At 41.3% G+C, this 18,961-nt stretch overlaps 1 long non-coding RNA gene across 1 annotated transcript in view; it reads right to left on the bottom strand.

Moving 5' to 3' along the window:
• The window catches only part of LOC117353873, an 88,429-nt gene that overhangs the window by 26,901 nt on the left and 42,567 nt on the right, over positions 1-18,961 (bottom strand). Inside the window, exon 2 of the long non-coding RNA XR_004538059.1 lies at positions 9,236-9,380. This is a non-coding gene — a long non-coding RNA (uncharacterized LOC117353873). The remainder of the gene's footprint in view (positions 1-9,235; positions 9,381-18,961) is intronic.

The raw sequence follows: 18,961 nt of genomic DNA, 5'->3' as shown, positions 1-18,961 counted from the left end.
GCATTGCTCCCATAACATCAAATGACCAAAAAAAAACCTGAATAACATGAAAAGTACCACAAATAAAAAGGGAAATTACATGTTCCATGCATCTGTCAATCCCTAGCTCTCACTAACCCCAGTTTATAAGCCTTAGGTTTTCGTTTATTTGTTTTTAACTAGGGTTACCATATGGCTCCAGAAAAAGGAGGAGAGATTGAGACATCCAGGTTTTACATAGTAAATGAAATGATGGTAGATAAAGACCTGAATGGTCCATCCAGTCTGCCCAACCATATATGCTCCATAAATTAATTTAATTTAAATGATCCTTTTTCTTAGATATTTCTGGGCCAGAAACCCAGAGCCCTGCCTGGTAGTGTGCTTAGGTTTTATCTACTGGAGTCTCCATCAAAGCTCACGCCAGCTCATCTTAACCATCCCAGCCATTTTACTTAATTCCATTGCTTTCAGTGGAATTTAGGAAGACAAATTGAGACATCTGGGTTTTACTTCCATTGCAGAAGAAAAATCCGGATGTCTAAATCCATCCTCCTTTTTCTGGAGCATTATGGTAACCCTATTTTTAACCACCAAAAACTCATGACTCTCTAAATGTAATTCAGTCAACTTTAATTTTTATCCTGAAATTTGTACAGGAGACAGATTCTTCAGTTTTCCCAAAATGTTGCTTTTTACAATACGAGGAGTCTTATACATTTGAAACTGCTATATCAGAATCTCCTAAGTATGTTAATGTGGTGAGTACACAGTTAATAGAGATAGAATACACCCAATATTAATTCAGGATAAATGATGGGAGTTGCCAGACTTTATAATCAGATGTTTACTCTATGCCATCACTCAGATCTTATACATGCTGCTTCTTGACAAAGAATGCATGTTAATATAGAAAATAATCAAACTAACAGCACCTCAATTATATAATCTTAGTTCAACAATCATTCATTTGTATCCCAATATTCAAACTTGTTCCCTTTTTGAAACATGATTTAGAGATTGTCAACTCAATCCTCAAATGCACCACTCCACGTTCAATTGAATTTCTTAACGCTAAGCTTAATGTGCACTGTCTTCACCGGATCTTATGTCATATATTTTAATTTTAAACTTTATAAATATTTCATTAGCTTTATAAATATTCAATTAAATTCTTAACTTATCTTTCAGTTCGTGGTCTCTCTGTAACAGGGACTCCTTTGCCAACATATTTCGCTAAAAGAGCTTTTTCAAGGCCAGGTCCCTACAAGAAGACAACAGGGTGTTAATTAAGTTTATACACCAAACTAATATTGAGCTTAGCTAGTTTTAGTTACCTAAACATTCATTCGCCTTCCATCCAGACCACATTCTTCAATGGATACAGATGGCGGCGGTTTGATTAATTCACTTTTTAATCAGAACAGCTGAGTGGGACACATCAAATACGCGATGACGTCCTCACTCAGTCGCCCGAAGGTAATAATCTCTAAACTGAGTGGAGCGCATAAATTGCGTGATGACGTTCACACTCAGCCAAACAAATAAAGTAATTTTTCAAGCATTTAAATCCACGAACTGAAAGATAAGTTAAGAATTTAATTAAATATTTATAAAGCTAATGAAATATTTATAAAGTTTAAAAATTAAAATATATGACATAGGATCCGGTGAAGACAGTGCACATTAAGCTTAGCGTTATTAAATTCAATTGAACGTGGAGTGGTGCATCTGAGGATCGAGTTGACAATCTCTATAACCTGATTCAAAAAGGGAACAAGTTTGAATATTGGAATATAGAAAATAAGTCATATCACATTAAAAAGCTCTAGTCACGTAACATATCTGTTTCACTTCAAATTTTGAAATAGATAAAATAAGTAACTTTGGTAGATTAACCAAATAGATAATATTTGAGCCAAAACAGCATAATGGTAGCACTAGTAACATTAACATGTAAGAAATCATCAAATGTATTATCATTTATTTTGATGAGATGTCTATAGCAATGCACATAATAATTTTATACTCACACTATAGCAATGCTATGGTGTGCATGATTATTGAGGAACATAAGAATAGCCTTATTGGGTCAGATCAATGGTCCATCAAGTCCAGTAGCCCGTTCTCACGGTGGCCAATCCAGATCACTAGTACCTGGCCAAAACCCAAGGTGTAGCAATAGTCCATGCTACCAATACAGGGCAAGCAGTGGCTTCCCCCATGTCTTTCTCAATAACAGACTATGGACTTTTCCTCCAGGAACCTGGGCTACCATTAAGATGTTTTATTTTATTATTAACCCTATTTATTAGATGCGAGGCCTCATTGCATAAAATAGGACTGGTGCTAAAATAGCACAAATTAGTGGTCAAATAATGTAATTCACTGTTATCTGATATACCACAAATCATTACAGCTAAGCGGTTCACAATTATAAAATCAAGAAATAAAAAGAGAAAGATAATAAAAGATGGGCAGCTAGGGATTGAGGGAGATCCAAAATGGCGTTGTACGGTCACGCAGTAGAGGCACACTGTCATTTATTGATAGGGAAAAGGAGAGGAAAAGTGCTGGAGCCTCCCCCGGTGGCACCATCCACTCCGGGAATGAGACAGCCAACTCTTGATTTCTTCCGAGCACCAGCACGTCAGGTGATCTCTTCTCCTTCAGTCATGACCAGAGTATTTATATCTGGCAGCAGTTTGGGGGCATCCTTAAGCTCTGTAGAATGAACAACTCCCCCGTGCCCCAGTAAAAACTTATCAAAATTTCAGCATTTGGCAGGGAAACCTGAGCAGGTTGATATCCCCTGTGAGCAAGGGGGGCTGCCTTCTGAGGATTTGGAGTCTGCTCCAAAGGAAGAAAAACAACTGATGCAAGCTGCTTCCAAAACCTTGGGCCAGGAAACAGTGAGTAATCTAATGAAAGTTAAGGTAACACTGGCTTCAGAGGAGCGGGAAAAGTCAAGACCAGCCGTTGTGACACTTGATTCACTGTGGGATGCCATTAAAGGCGTGGAGGGTCATAATCAAAAACACCGTTTAAGTCCCTTTTTGGCCTAAGTCCTTAAACGTTCAAAGCAGAAGCAGGGAAAGTGTCCATAACCAAACCAAACGTCCTTGTTTTGATTATGGCCTTCCTCTGCCTAAACGCCCAATCACCACTACGTCTAAAAGTACACCCACACGATGTCTAAACTTTTTAGCCATAATGAAACAAAAAAACGCCTGAGCCCCAAACGTCCAACAGAAGGGCTTTTAGGTGAAGGAGGAGCCAGGCCTTCGCCTAAAAGCTGGATTCTGTCAAAAACAACACCAGTTACAGAATCCCCCCCCCCCCCCACAACAATCCAGGCAGGAGGGTGTCCAAGCCCTCCTGCCATGTCAAGCCGCCAACCCCCTCCCCCCCCCCGACATCGGGGCAAGAGGGAGCCCAAGCCCTCTAGCCCCGGGCACCCACAGCACCCCCGACAACATTGTGGCAAAGAGGGAGCCCAAGCCCTCTTGCCCCGGCGATAGTGCCCCCCCCCCGACTCAATATGGCCAGGAGGGAGCCCAAGCCCTCCTGGTCCTGGCAACCCCTCCCCCCCCTCTGATACAACAGGCCAGGAGAGAGCCCAGGCTCTCCTGGCCCGCGGCGACCCCTGACTCGAGTGGGCCAGGAGAGAGCCCAGGTTACCTGGCCCCAGCGACCCCCCCCCGACTGGATTAGGCCAGGAGGGAGCCCAAGCCCCCCTGGCCCCGGCGACCCCCCTAACCCCCATCCCCCCCACTACAATATGGGCAGGAAGGATCCCAGGCCCTCCTGCCCTCGACGCAACTCCCCTCCCCCTAACAACCACCCCCTCAGAACCCCCGATCACCCCCCAGCTGACCCACGACTCCCCTGGCTGATCCCACGACTCCCCCACCCCCACCCCCTTTCCCCGTACCTTTTTTAAAATTGGCCGGACAGACAGGTGCCAAACCCGCACGTCCGGCAGGCAGCCGACGCCAGAATGGGGCCGGATTGGCCCAGCCATCCCAAAGCCCTGCCCACAGGTGGAGCCTAAGGCACCTGGACCAATCAGAATAGGCCCGGGAATCTTAGGCCCCTCCTATGGGCAGGGTCTTAGGCACATGGGCCAAGAGATCCCAAGTGCCTATCTCAGGCTTTCTTGAATTCAGACACAGTCTCTGTCTCCACCACTTCTTCCAGGAGACTGTTCCATGCATCTACCACCCTTTCTGTAAAAAAGTATTTCCTTAGATTGCTCCTTAACTTCATCCTATGCCCTCTCATTGCAGAGTTTCCTTTGCTATTTTGAAAATGGTCATATTCACTACTGGATTCTTTTTTATGTATTTCACAAAATATCAAAAGTTGGATTTAGAAGTCATATAAAAAAAAATGCCCCTCACAGTGAAGTACCTTGAAAGAGAGAAATGCAATAATTTAATTGTATGAGAAAGAATGAACCAGTAGACCAGGGGTGTCAAACCCAATCACATAAGGGCTGAAATCTAAAAATAAAAAGGCTAAGTCGCGGGCTGAATTTTTAATTAAGATACTTAGAGGTTCTTTTATTAAGGTACACTAACCAATTTAGCGCGCACTATATGCACACCTTAAAAGGACCCCTAAGTGACTAAGGCTTAGTCTTAGTAGAAATATAGGGTTACAACATCTCCAACCCCACGCTGGCTCTGTGGTGACCTCGGTAGCACGTTCCCTCTGCCATGGTCCCCCCACCCCCTCCTCTGATGTACGGGATCGCGTCAAAGGGAACGTGCTACTGAGGTTGACAGCGGCCTGTAAGGTTTGCTACAGCCAGCCAGCAATCATCAGCAGGCTGCTTTGAAGAGGAGACCAGGCAAAGGCAGACACGGTTCATGCTGGCGGGCCAATTAAAGTAAAAAAGGTAAATGTCTGGCGGGCCAACTTTTAATGCACCGTGGGCCAGATTTGGCCCGCAGGCCACAGTTTGACATATCTACAGTAGACTGAGAGATGAGGCATCAAAGAATGACCATGCAAGTCGAATCTGTTGCTCTATGAAAAAGCATTTCTTGACTACAGCTGAAATATGTTTAGAGAAAATTAAATGATCATCCATAATCATTCCCAGGAATCTAATTGCATTTACTTTCCAAGAGATGGATAGTGGCAAAGATTCAAATAAAGGAAAAAAAAAAACTATGGTTTTAGAAGGATTGAACTTGTTCGTGTTGCACTTTCCAATCAGAAACTGATGAAATCTTCAGAGATAATATTACATTATTGTTTAGAGTGATTTTCAAGAACCAATAAAAGATGAACATCATTTGGATAAATAAGAAAAATGTTATCCCCTGAGTTTGTAGTAATAGGGCAAGTCAGTTTATGAAAATATTAAAGAAAATAGGACCAAGCAATTTTTTGCTACTTCAGCTTGTCTGTGGTGTTCTTTGCTCATATGTTTAAGGACAATAGACTGTTTTCAGTCCAGTTCTTTATATGTGAGTTTGCAAACCATTGGACCCCTGAGGAAGGCGTGTTCGCCGAAACACGGACCGTATAGGGTCCGGTTGGATTTTTATCACAGTATTTTTTATCATTATACTTTTTTTAATTTAATTTTCATGGTTTTATAAGCCAGTGTTTAATAAATTATCTCCAGAACATCTGTATTCACAGTTTTTGTTTTTGTTTCCACCAAAACAAATTACACACTGAGGAAGAGAGAAGTTAAAAGAACCTCCTTTCCATTGTCATGCATGCAGCAGACACATTCTAAAATGCCTCACAGAGTATTCAGTAGACAAATGGTTACAGAGACCCATTTGCTCTGGAACTTGTTATCAAAGGATGTGGTAACTGTAGTTAATGTAGCTAGGTTTTTAAAAAAAAGTTTTGACAAGTCCTGGAGGGAAGAATTCATAGTCAGCTATTGAGGCAGACATGGAGAAGTCACTGCTTTCCTTGGGATTGGTAGTATTTAGTGTTGCTGTTTCTTGGGTTTCTGCCAGGTACTTGTGATCTGGGTTGGCCATTGTTAGAAACAGAATACTGGGCTAGATGGACCATAGGTATGGCTATTCCAGCGTTCTTATATTGCTCCTTTTGAAATGGATGTCAGCATTTTTAATTGAGGCTCCATTTTTAAATCAAAATATTGTTACTTCTCATACATTAACAGATTAAATAGAACCACCTAGATTTTATAAAGTACTGACACGGGGACAGAATTTGGCCCAGTCCCCGTGGTTAATTGCAGGAAACCGACCCTGTGTCATTTTTTTAAAGGAGAGAAGAAAGAATCACCGTATGAATGGGCACAGTTACTGACCGTTAAGCCTTGTATTGAAGAATTCTGGTATAGAATGACTAAGGTTAAGAGAGACACTAAAGAATGACACAGGATGGTTTCCCACGATTATTCACGGGGATGGGGACAAATGCCTTCACCGGATCAGACCTTAGGTCCATCTAGACCGGTGACCCGCACACGCGGAGGCTAAGCTAGGTGTTCCCTGATGAATACCTTGTTTACCCGTATCCCTCAATGTGATTCGCAAGAAGGTGTGCATCCAACTTGCCTTTGAATCCCCGAATGGTGGTCTCCGTCACAACCTCCTCTGGGAGAGCATTCCAAGCGTCCACCACTCGCTGCGTGTAACAGAACTTCCTGACATTTGTCCTGGGCCTGTTGCCCCTCAGTTTCAGTCTATGACCTCTCGTCCCTGTCACATTTGACAATGTGAATAACGATGTTTCTTGCTCTATTTTGTCGAATCCTTTTAGTATTTTAAAAGTCTCTATCATATCCCCTCGCAGTCTTCTCTTTTCGAGGGTGAACAATCCCAGTTTAAGTACTAGTACATGCTTACATCAGCTTAAAAGAGCTTACTGCAGATGTCACACGGTAAGTTCTGAATGTGTGAGCACAAGCCATGTGCAATAATATTTTTCTTCATTTTTCTCTGAATGGGCAACGTGGGTGTGTCAGCTTCGATCAATTAGTACAACCACATTACCATGCATTGATTAGTATAGGATTAATGCATGATCCCTTACCAGCTTCAAAATAGGTGGCGGTAAGGGCTCAGGCACTACCTTTTTTTTTTAAAGGCCACACACCTGTGGCAAAATTAGTGCATTATCATTAATTCCAAAAATGGAAAATTGGTCACTTTCCAGCATAAACGGCCTTAGCCTGCTGGAAAAAAACGAAAACATGTAAGGTGCGCTAAGGCCACTTTCTACCTTTGTAAAAGCAGCCTTTAATTTGTTACTTGAGATAGTGGACCATGAAAACATAAAAGCACATAGGAGTGACATTGGAAAAAAAAATAGTTTTATTATCTATTTACCATAATAGCAGTTGTTCCTCAGGTGAGTAGTTTGTCTCTGTTGTACAGACTCATAAACATAACTCATCTAAAGTTTGAAACTCATACTGTATATTGTACAGTGCCAAAAGACATCTTATTTTTCTACTCTTTTACCATGAATTATATAGCAATATAACTCAAGATATCACATAAAATTGAGTTATCATTCTCCTAAATAGTCTATATTGATATGACTAGAACAACTATAAAAGCCAATAGTTCACTGTAGCCAATCAAAGAGTGCATGCCATTCTATATTTCACTGAACCTGGTTCCTTATTTCTGTGTTATAGCTGTAATAATAAGGTGAATATCTTTCAGTGTACAATATAGGGGAATTAATTCAGGAATCAAGCCATTATATATTTTTTTTCAAATTAGCAATTTTATTTTCAAGAAGGTAGTTTATTGGATACACTGGACCTTTGTTGCAAGCTGAGACCAAATCAAGTTAGTAACTCCCATGGTAAATAAATAATGCAATTTGTGATCAACCTTGCAAGCTGCATTAACTTCCCAGAGCACTGATGCTCCAGAGAAAAATCTTAAAGGAGCAAGTGTAAAGGCATTTGGGTGCTTGAGTGCATGGGACCCCTTTCATATTTTCTGATCCCCCAAGAGATCACTTTCCCTTTCTGAAGATCATCTACTTTCCTAGAGGCCTCCCCCAGGCCTACGTCAGTCACTCCTGCCCCCTCCCCCATCACTGTTACAAAGTAGTAGAATTTTTACCCCATGCAGTTTTGCAGTTCTACCACTAGGGATGAATCTGCATGATAAGGAGCAAAGGCTCTTAATTGACAGATTGACCCCAGCAGTAATACTGTGAGACTGCTAGTATGGGTCAACTAGAACTATTATAAACCTGACACCATAGAGGGAAGGAACAGTTATGGATTGCTTATCTCTAGACCACCTAGGGATTTACAAGGTAAGCCTGAGGAAAGCCTATTGGGAAGGGGGATACTTTAAGGAAGTCAAGTGTTCCGTTTTGGGGATAGGGATTACTTTGGAATAATCAATGGTATCTTCAGGGGATAAGGGGACAAGACTAGGGGGATTAAATGATGCTTTTGTGGTAGCTGGGGGACTTGATTAAGGTCTGTGCAGGCAGCATGTGAAAAACTTCAGTCCAGCCCTTTTAAGAGGGCCCTAGGGAGGAAATTTAATGGCACCTCAAAGCTGGTGTTATTATTTCAAGGATAGTACAGCTTGCATAGTTCAGTCCAAATTATGCAGTTTAGTTTATATAATAATGAGATGTCCTGCATACCTATACACGCGATATATCTCAGTATTATGCAGTCCATGCTGCCTTATACTGATGTGTATTACATTAACCTCATTTGTTTGCCTTCAAATATCGGGCCAATATATTGTGATATCACAGATCCTCTCTTTAAAAAAATAATGTGATGCTTATTAGTCACATGAATAGTAACAAAGCCAAAATAAGTATGAAACTTATAAGCAAAACCAAATCATTCAGAGACCAGAAAGTTACATAAACACACTTGTAATATATTATAAAGACTATTATTGTTGTAAAACAGTTATTATAGAAGTAACAATAGCAATCAGGAAGTCAAATGAGTCATTTCAGAATAATCTTTATTATGTTATTCTAAACTACAATTATGTATTATAGAGGCTTTTATTTGGCACAGAAAATAACTATAAAAAAAAATTGGTCTGTTCCGTGCTTTGGATCACCAGAATTTATTGTTAAATTGAATTTGTTTAGCTCACACCTTCTAGTAGGAGCTACATTCAGGTACGGTAGGTGTGTTCCTGTCCCTAGAGGGCTCATAATCTAATTTTATACCAGAAGCAATGGAGGGTTATGTGACTTATCTATGATCACAAAAAGTTGCAAGTAATACTTAGAATCCATTTCTTACCATTCTATTTCTGTGAAGAAGACCATGGTACAGGTGGAGGAAATAAGAGTATTATTCACCCAGGATCAGTGGTATAAGGTCCCAATGTGTTTCGCAGTAGTTGCTTTAGGAGGCCAACAAACATTTCTTGAACTTGGGTCTATTCCTGTAAATATGGAAAAAAAAGTTTAAATCTTCACACATGTAAAATTCAAACAAAATCGCAAAACAGTTTCTGTGGCTATCATCTAAACACCCCCCCCCCAAAAAAAAAAAAAAACAACAAACAAACAAACAAAAAAACTTGTGGAGCATGGGAAGAGATAGCTCACTTTAAGCTCTTCAACATATGTAATACTCCGTCAGCTTGACATGACCCCAGTTTCATAACCAAGAGCGTGTGACCAGCTGCAGCCCCACTGCGATTAGGAGATGAAAAACCTCACCCACCAATAGGATCTAAGATTACAGATTTAAACCCCAGGTAGCACAAATTTCTAATACTAAAGAACTAAAAAAACAAAAGAATTTATTCAGAGAAATGTTACAAAAAAAACCCACCACTCCATTTCATGATTTAGCCCTGTGGGTGCAATGGTGTACAATCAATGGATCCAACATTGTTCTTTTCACCACAGAAGCGGATTCAGATTACCTCTCATGAAAATGTTGGTGCTTCCAGCAAAACAAATCTCAGATCAACAAGGTCACACTTTTTTTTTTTTTGCCCAGTGTTCCACCAAAGGAGTATCCATGACTTTTGTGCATACTGTATACTAGGGATCTCAAAGTCCCTCCTTGAGGGCCGCAATCCAGTCGGGTTTTCAGGATTTCCTCAATGAATATGCATTGAAAGCAGTGCATGCACATAGATCTCATGCATATTCATTAGGGAAATCCTGAAAACCCGACTGGATTGCGGCACTCAAGGAGGGATTTTGAGACCCCTGCTGTAAACTGAAAGAAAGCTCTGGAATGAGGAGGCATAGGATGAAGGCAACATCAGTCCTCAAGGGCTGGAATCCAGTCGGGTTTTCAGGATTTCCCCAATGAATATGCATGAGATCTATTTTCATGCACTGCTTTCAATGCATATTCATTGGGGAAATCCTGAAAACCTGACTGAATTCCGGCCCTTGAGGACAGGAGTTGTCCACCTCTGGTAGACTAAGGAGCCTCAGAAAATAATTTTTAATGGAAAGGGTAATAAATGTGTGGAATGGCCTCCCAATGGAGGTGGTAGAGATGAAAAATATATCTAAATTCAAGAAAGCTTGGAATAAGTACATTCAATCTGTAAGAGAGCAAAAAGGATAGTAGTTTCAAGTTTTATTTTAATTTGATGAATCGCTTATTTAGATTTACTAAGCAAAATACAACATTAATAAAAAAATATAAACATATATTTAGACATACCATTTAAAATGCTGGGCTTAGACCAACAGACTTACAGACTAATCAATACACAAGGTAAAAAGGAACAGAACTACAATTCAATGCTTTAAAGTACAGAGGAGAACCATAGATGGAAAGAACATTAGGGAGAGAAAAGTGGAAACCTGGAAGGAAACTAATATAAAATTTGAGCATAATTTAAAGATTAAAAGCATCTTTAAAAAGGAAACTCTTTACGTTACTTTTAAAATGACTCAAATCATTTTCCTCTCTTACATGCTGAGGCAAAGTGTTCCAAAGATGCGGAGCCATCACTGAAAACATATGTCATTGAGTTCCGATAACTTTCAAAGAGGGGACTACTATGAGCTTTAGATTAGTGGACCGGAGAGAGCACGACATACTATAAGGGATAAGTAATTTATTAATGAATTGAGGTTCATTAGTGGAAAGGGTTTTAAATACTAAGAGTAAAATTTTAAAAGTAATTCGGTGGTTAATTGGGAGCCAGTGGGATTTAATCAGAAAAGGAGTGACATGATCATATTTTTTACCGTTATGAATGAGTTTAAAGGCAGTATTCTGGATTATCTGAAAGCGCTTCTTATCTTATTAGGTGGCATAGAAAGGGCAGACTAGCTAGGCTAAGATGTTCTTGAATTTTAACCTGAATAGAATGGGTCATATACCCAATATATAGCTTAGGGCATGAACATAAAATCATATATACTACTGCCTCAGAAATAGGTGCTCTAAGTGGGATGGTGATGGGGGGGGGGGAATTCAAGAACCACTTTATACATGACAATGGCATATTTGCATATCGAACAATGTCCACATGTTTGATGACCAATGAGTCCACTAAAAGATACTCCCTCTGCAGGACAAAAATGTGACTTTACAATACAGTACTATAGCAAATAATTCCTGTGTGGCAAATGCAACATAGCCCATTCAATTCCTATGGTCTGTGTCACATTTGCTGTACCAGGAGTTGCTACTGCGGATATGTAAAAGGGCTCTTAGTAAGATATTCTTTCAGATTGCGACTTCTAGCAAATGCAAATCTGGGTTATGTGTGGAATACCTCATGGACTTGCAACATGTACCAATAAGTTTTGATGCTATTTTTGAATTTAAACTTGTGATTAGAATTTGGCAAGGCACATGTAAGTCTTGAATTCACCATCTTCAATGCCAGTCTTAGAATAGATTGCTGTTCATGCAAAGTTTAGTTTGCCCTCTTGATCACTTCAGGGGTCTTTTACTAAGGCGTGCTAGCCAATTTAGCATGCACTAAATATTAATGCATCTATTGAATATAATGAGTGAGTTAGCATTGGCTAGCGTGCTATAGTAAAATATTCCCTAAATGTGGATTTTAAAAAAATCTTCAAAATGGGAAACATAAAGACAGACAACTAATATTGGTCCCATATTGGTATCTTAAACTTATACAAAAAATGCTAGTTGAAAGTGAAATAATTTTTACTTAAAGCTATGTGAGCTATTGTAATTTTAAAAAAATCCATCTGGCACTGCTCAATTCCTTTACTAGAAAGAGGATGTTATATGAGTATTATTGTCCCCTCCTGAGGTATGTTCATGTATAGGGTTGTAATGTCAAATATAACCAGTCATGCTTCTATGGGAATGTTATTGCAACACTACAGAATATTAATCATAGATGTGTCCTTCATAATTCTATACCTCTGTCTTCAGCTAACTCCACAAGTTATTTTTGAGAGTTTTGTGAGATGATAGCCATTTTGTTTGACCATTATATGTATGAAGATTTAAGTCTTTTTCCATATTTACAGGAACGGACCAAAATTCATAAAATCCTTTTTGATCTCTTGAAGCAGTTACTATGAAACATGTTGGGGCCTTATACCACACAAGGTGTATATATATATATTTATATATATATATATATATATATATTTAATGTTTTGATTACTGGATTATTTGATTCATTCACATGAAAGACATTTGGTTGTTGAAACATGCCACAGTTTGATGTGTGTAGTTATTAAAGCAAATATAAATGTGTGGAGATTAAATTGTCACTCAAAGATTTGAATATACATCAGAGGGAAGGCTTCCAGGTCAGCCTCGTATAGGAGCCATTGTTTGCAGCTTTATGAAGAGAAGTGCGGCGGGGAGGAGGGAGCCGGTCAGAGGAACAGAACAGAGAGAGGGACAGATGACGAGGGGTGCATTGGGACAAGGAAGGGAGGAGGAGGAGGGTTGTGTTGGGACAGGAAGGGAGGAAGAGGGGCACTTTTGCACAGGAAGGGAGAAGCAAGACCCCGGTTCGTAAGTACAAGTCCGACATAAGCTGGACATTCTTAACCCAGGGACTGCCTACATCCAAAGGTTTTGTTATCTATTTGCAAAGCAAAGTCATTTTTTTTAGCTTCAGTTACATGGTGTTTGCATGTCTTTATGGCTGATTTGGACGGATTCCTGAGGGATAAAGGGATCGTGGGATACTGAGAGAGGTGCTGGGATGTAACACAGGTATAGAAAGCTAACCAGGTAATAAGTATAGAAACCCAACAGGTCGTGCATGTGCAAGACCGGAGGGTTAGGACTATTATGGGAAGATAGGACTTCAATGAGAAACCAAGGTAATGTAATGTAATGCAATGTAATTTATTTCTTATATACCGCTACATCCGTTAGGTTCTAAGCGGTTTGAAGAAAATATACATTAAGATTATAAATGAGAAGTAAGAAGGTACTTAAAAAATTCCCTTACTGTCCCGAAGGCTCACAATCTAACTAAAGTACCTGGAAATTAATAAAGAAGAGAAAATAAAGATGGTTGAAAAAAGAAAAATTCTATGTGAACTTATAGGATGGAAATTAAACTGACAGTGAAGAACTGTATGAAAAATACATATGGAATGCAGTTAGAGAGGGTAGGTTACAATCTATTTATGGTATTTGTTTAATTGGAAGGTGTTAAGGTGGGTAATTTGGGGGAAGGTTATCTGAAGGTAGGTGAATCTTCTGGAGGTAAAAGAGGAGGGGTTAAGATATTTGGATGAATTTTTTGAAAAGCAGGGTTTTGATTTCTTTTCTGAATGTTTTGAAGTTGTCTGATATTGTCATAAGATTGGAGATGGAATGGTTGATTTTTGCTGCTTGTGTTGCCAGAAGGTTGTCAAACATTTTCTTGCGTTGTGTGCCTTTGAGTGGGGGGAAGGCGAAAGGGTTCGAGGTTCTTCTGTGTCTTGAGGTGGAGATTTGGTTTAAGCGGTTGTTTAGATAGGAGGGGGAAGAGCCGTGTAATTCTTTGAATATCAGGCAGTGGAATTTGAATTGGATTCGTGCTTGTATGGGTAACCAGTGAGAGTCTAAGAAGGCAGTTGTTATGTGATCATATTTTTTGAGTGAGTAGATCAATCTGAGGGCGGTGTTTTGTATGGTCTGGAGTTGTTTTATCATAGTGGCTGGACAAAGAAGATATAGGGAGTTGCAATAATCCAGCAAAAAATAAAAAAAAAAGTGGCAATCACCCTTCTGGTGATTCAGACAGGTCGTGACCTGTTTGGGCCGCCGCGGGAGCGGACTGCCGGGCAGGATGGACCTATGGTCTGACCCGGCGGAGGCACTGCTTATGTTCTTATTTCCATGCTAGTTTGTGATCGTGAAAGTGGCTTTTCTACTATTGTCTCTCTAGTTAATGACATGCTTGTATCTCAGCCTATAAGTTTTTGGTGAACCACGCTGAGGACTTGGTAGCTCTTACACTGCAATGACACTTGGGAGCAATTGAGTTTAGTGTTTGCAGAATTCTGTTATCCCAATTGTCAAGCTTCTCTGTAGTGTCACTTAGTGACCATCTCAGCTGGTCTGATACTTTAGCCCAAAACTGATTAGGATCTCAAATCGCGCACTCAGCACTGTAGCTCTTACCCCTCATGGACTAACATGGAACAATGATGACACTCAGGAATTTTCGACTCATGTGGAATTTATTTGGCCGCAGCCATAACAGCACAATTACATCCAACTGTTATCAACTGAACATAATAATCAAGCATGAACGGTGATGACCTGTACACTGTAACCGCACTTCTGACAATGGCATAACACACAAGGTACATCACCAGGCAACATATAACCAACCGATGATCAGGCGCACAGCATATGCCTCTTTATCCCCGCACAATGTGGGGTGCCATACAAGCAACTCCGGCTCACCGGACCCTTCCCGTTCAAGGAGGTGTCCCCTCGTCAGCGGTACGTAGGTGTGAAGATCATGGCCTGGCCTCCCTGCCGTCCAAGCAAGGCGACGTGCCCCATGTCTTAACCACAGTAAAGATGTATGCCTTCTATCCATATGCTGTGCTTACCTGCCACTACCCGTGATAACGAAACCTCGCTAATCGCGGGTTCCCCCCAAGTGTCATGGCTGCAGCCCCGCAGGTTCACATATTGAACTGGTGAAGATATCCAGAGCAGTGTCGGAGCGTTGTACCCCATCCAGATGGTACCGACACAGACAGCTGTCCTATTGCAGGTAGGCATAAATTTTGCCCAGTACGTATTGCGTTTCTTGCAAGTTATCTCCACGGCTGTGTGAGATCTAAGCAGGGTATATAAGGGACTACAATAAGGTACTGTGGGGGAGCCTGCTGGCTCAGGATAAACAATCGGTCTATTGTGAGTTATCTCCATGGCTGTGTGAGAGCTCGGAGCTTTGCCTACTAACTGGGTATAAATTGTATAAGATGTGACCAGGTAAGGTAGTGTGGGGAAGCCTGCTGGCAGAGGATAAACCAACGGACCACAATGCGGTATACCGAAATAAAGTTATTATTATTATTATTATTAAGGTATTAAGGTAGTGTGGGGAAGCCTGCTGGCAGAGGATCAACCAACGGACAACAATGCGGTATACAAAATAAAGTTATTATTATTATTATTATTATTAAGGTAGTGTGGGGAAGCCTGCTGGCAGAGGATAAACCAAAGGACCACAATGCGGTATACCGAAATAAAGTTATTATTATTATTATTATTAAGGTAGTGTGGGGAAGCCTTCTGGCAGAGGATAAACCATCGGACCACAATGCGGTATACCGAAATAAAGTTATTATTATTATTATTATTAAGGTATTAAGGTAGTGTGGGGAAGCCTGCTGGCAGAGGATCAACCAACGGACAACAATGCGGTATACAAAATAAAGTTATTATTATTATTATTATTAAGGTAGTGTGGGGAAGCCTGCTGGCAGAGGATAAACCAAAGGACCACAATGCGGTATACCGAAATAAAGTTATTATTATTATTATTATTAAGGTAGTGTGGGGAAGCCTTCTGGCAGAGGATAAACCATCGGACCACAATGCGGTATACCGAAATAAAGTTATTATTATTATTATTATTAAGGTATTAAGGTAGTGTGGGGAAGCCTGCTGGCAGAGGATCAACCAACGGACAACAATGCGGTATACAAAATAAAGTTATTATTATTATTATTATTAAGGTAGTGTGGGGAAGCCTGCTGGCAGAGGATCAACCAACGGACAACAATGCGGTATACAAAATAAAGTTATTATTATTATTATTATTATTAAGGTAGTGTGGGGAAGCCTGCTGGCAGAGGATAAACCATCGGACCACAATGCGGTATACCGAAATAAAGTTATTATTATTAAGGTAGCGTGGGAAAGCCTGCTGGCTAAGGATAAACAATCGGAGTACATAAGGTCGTGCAGGGAAGCCTGCTGGCTGAGGATAAACAATCGGACCAGATAAGGTAGTGTGGGGAAGCCTGCTGGATGAGGACAAACAATTGGAGCACATAAGGTCGTGTGGGGAAGCCTGCTGCTGCTGAGGATAAACAATAAGGTAGCGTGGGAAAGCCTGCAGGCTGAGGATAAAGGATCGGATCTACCTTTTATTGCCTAACTGTACAATGGTCGCTGGGGTGGATGGATGAGCATATCCAATGTACTGATGAGCATATCCTGTTGAATTTCACCAGCCCAGTGTACTGATTAGAGTACTAATGAGCATCCAAAGCAATGATAAGCATATACAGCTGTACTTCCCCAAGCCAATGCACTGATAAGCCTTCTGATGAAACATATGGAACTTCCGCAAGTAATGTACGAAATAGCATAATATACTGATAAGCATATAGTGATGAACTTCCCCAAACCAAACATTCTGATGAACATATCCAACGTACTGATGAGCATATCCCCAGCAGTATACTGAGGAACCTCCACCCAGGCAATGTACCGAAGAACATAATGGACTGTTGAACTCATACCCAAGGTGCCTTGTACTCATGTACCTATAACCCTGTACCTTTAACCCTCATTATCCCATCAACCCAATAATACAGGAATATGGGACCAGTAAATACTGGGACCTAATGTCACAAGGAAATGTAAACCCTAATTGTGAAGGTCATTCAGCATTTCTTGAAGTGTTGTAAACCCTAAGGTAAACTCCGTAATGTAAAACGGAAGTATGAAGGGCCTTCAGCATTCCATGTGGTCCTGTCGACACAAAATCGAGGCAGCATCCATCCCGAACACTGATGTATAAACGGAATGTAGATCCCTGATTTTGCCCGAATAACCGAATGTAGATCACTGAGTTTGCTACCACTCTAGGGTGAGCAAGATCTTGAGCAGTGGTATCAAACTTGTAGCCCAGGGGCCACATGCGGCCCCTCAGGTACTATTTTGAGACCCGCGGCATGTCCCATCACAATCACAAAAGCAACACAAACAGCCTCGTGACCAAATGTCTCTGCCGCTACAAATCACAATACCATCGAGGCTTAGCCAAAGGAAAGATCCATAAACTATGAAGTTTTACCTCATGCAAAATGTCCCGAATGTAGACCCTGACAACTCAAGGCCTATTCCCACCGAATCGTACTGTACCGCCTGTGATATAACTCCATTCTGTATCGGTATGTATCCTTAAATCCGGTGTAAACCCCGATAACAACCCTTATGTCACTCCCCGATTATAGACACGCGCTATGTGTTGAGCTGCTTACGTGGCGTTCGATCTCATCTCCCAGATGGTGACTCTCCTTCCGAGTAAGGGATTCTTCACGTTCCTATCTCCTTGATGCTTGTGAGTGATGTTAGCTGGTCACCCTGCTAAGGTCTCTGGTAATAAGGTCGTCAGCAAGGTGGTCAATAAATGATAGCCTGGCCGTGTAGGTCATGAAGAGTGAGTGAGGCAAGAACATAATTAATACGAGAGGTTCGCCCACATCTGTTGTCAGTAGCATCCCCGTATAAGGGTCTGGTATGGTCGAGGAGAAATTCAAGGAAGTCGAATGAGGACTCAAGGCCTACGTCTTACGTCCCATTCTGCACTGGCAACATGCTAAGGATGGAAACATACTCAGGTAATAAGGTCATAAGCAAGGTGGGAAATGATGATATCATGGCCGTGTCCTGATGAAGCGAGTAAGTGAGGCAAGAAAACAGTTAATATATGAAATACACATGAAGTGAGGTCAACATATCCCTTGTCCGTAGCATCACCCCGTCATAAGGGCCAGCCATGGTCAGTGAGAAACCTCGAGGAAGACTAATATGAGGGCTCAAAGCTGTAAGGTCTACGTCTTACTGCTGCTCACTGGCTAAGGAGGAACTCATACCTGAATGGAGGCGAAAAATTTGATACGATGGATACGAAGAGTCTTGTTGAAGAGGGATTGAAACTACGACTCCTAAAGCCAGCGTGGTTACCCCACATGTGATAATACCCTTTTCTCTGGGGGTAGGGCCATGTGTTACTTGCTTCCAAAGGAGGTTGAGCCCTAGACTGTTCAAAGAGCGACAGTGCCTCCCGTATACTTCGTGCTAGTGTAACATGATCCTCTGGTTGACCGCTAGCAGAGGGCATGGTCTCCCCCGTGAGAGGTGAGGGCATATTATGTGAATGGATGTGTCGGTGTTGGAGCAGATTGTGGTGGCTCACCTGGGACAAACGTCGACTGCCCTTCTAGGAGTTGGTGCATTGTTTGAACCCCGTGTTGCTCTATCTGCCTCTGGAACAAAGCCATTAAGTTGGCCAGTTCTTGTTGAGGCTGTGCGGCCATAGGAGCGCAGAAGCCGGTGCCGCTGTTGAGGCCGCAGAAGCCGCCGTAGAAGCCACCGCTGTTGTTGTGATGCGTGTGGTCCTAGTCTTTCTTTGACTCTTAGCCGTGGGCTTTTTCTGCAGTGCTGGTTTTGATCGTGGCTTACGTTGAGCAGGCACGGCTATAATAAGTACTAAAGAATAAAGACAGTCAGTACAGGCATACTTGGATTGGAACCCGAGACAGGCCCTAATATTAGTAAAGCCCTCCTTCT

The sequence above is a fragment of the Geotrypetes seraphini genome, chromosome 1 (genome assembly GCF_902459505.1).
Source record: "Geotrypetes seraphini chromosome 1, aGeoSer1.1, whole genome shotgun sequence".
Lineage (NCBI taxonomy): Eukaryota > Metazoa > Chordata > Amphibia > Gymnophiona > Dermophiidae > Geotrypetes > Geotrypetes seraphini.
This window is presented reverse-complemented; position numbering and strand designations above follow the sequence as displayed.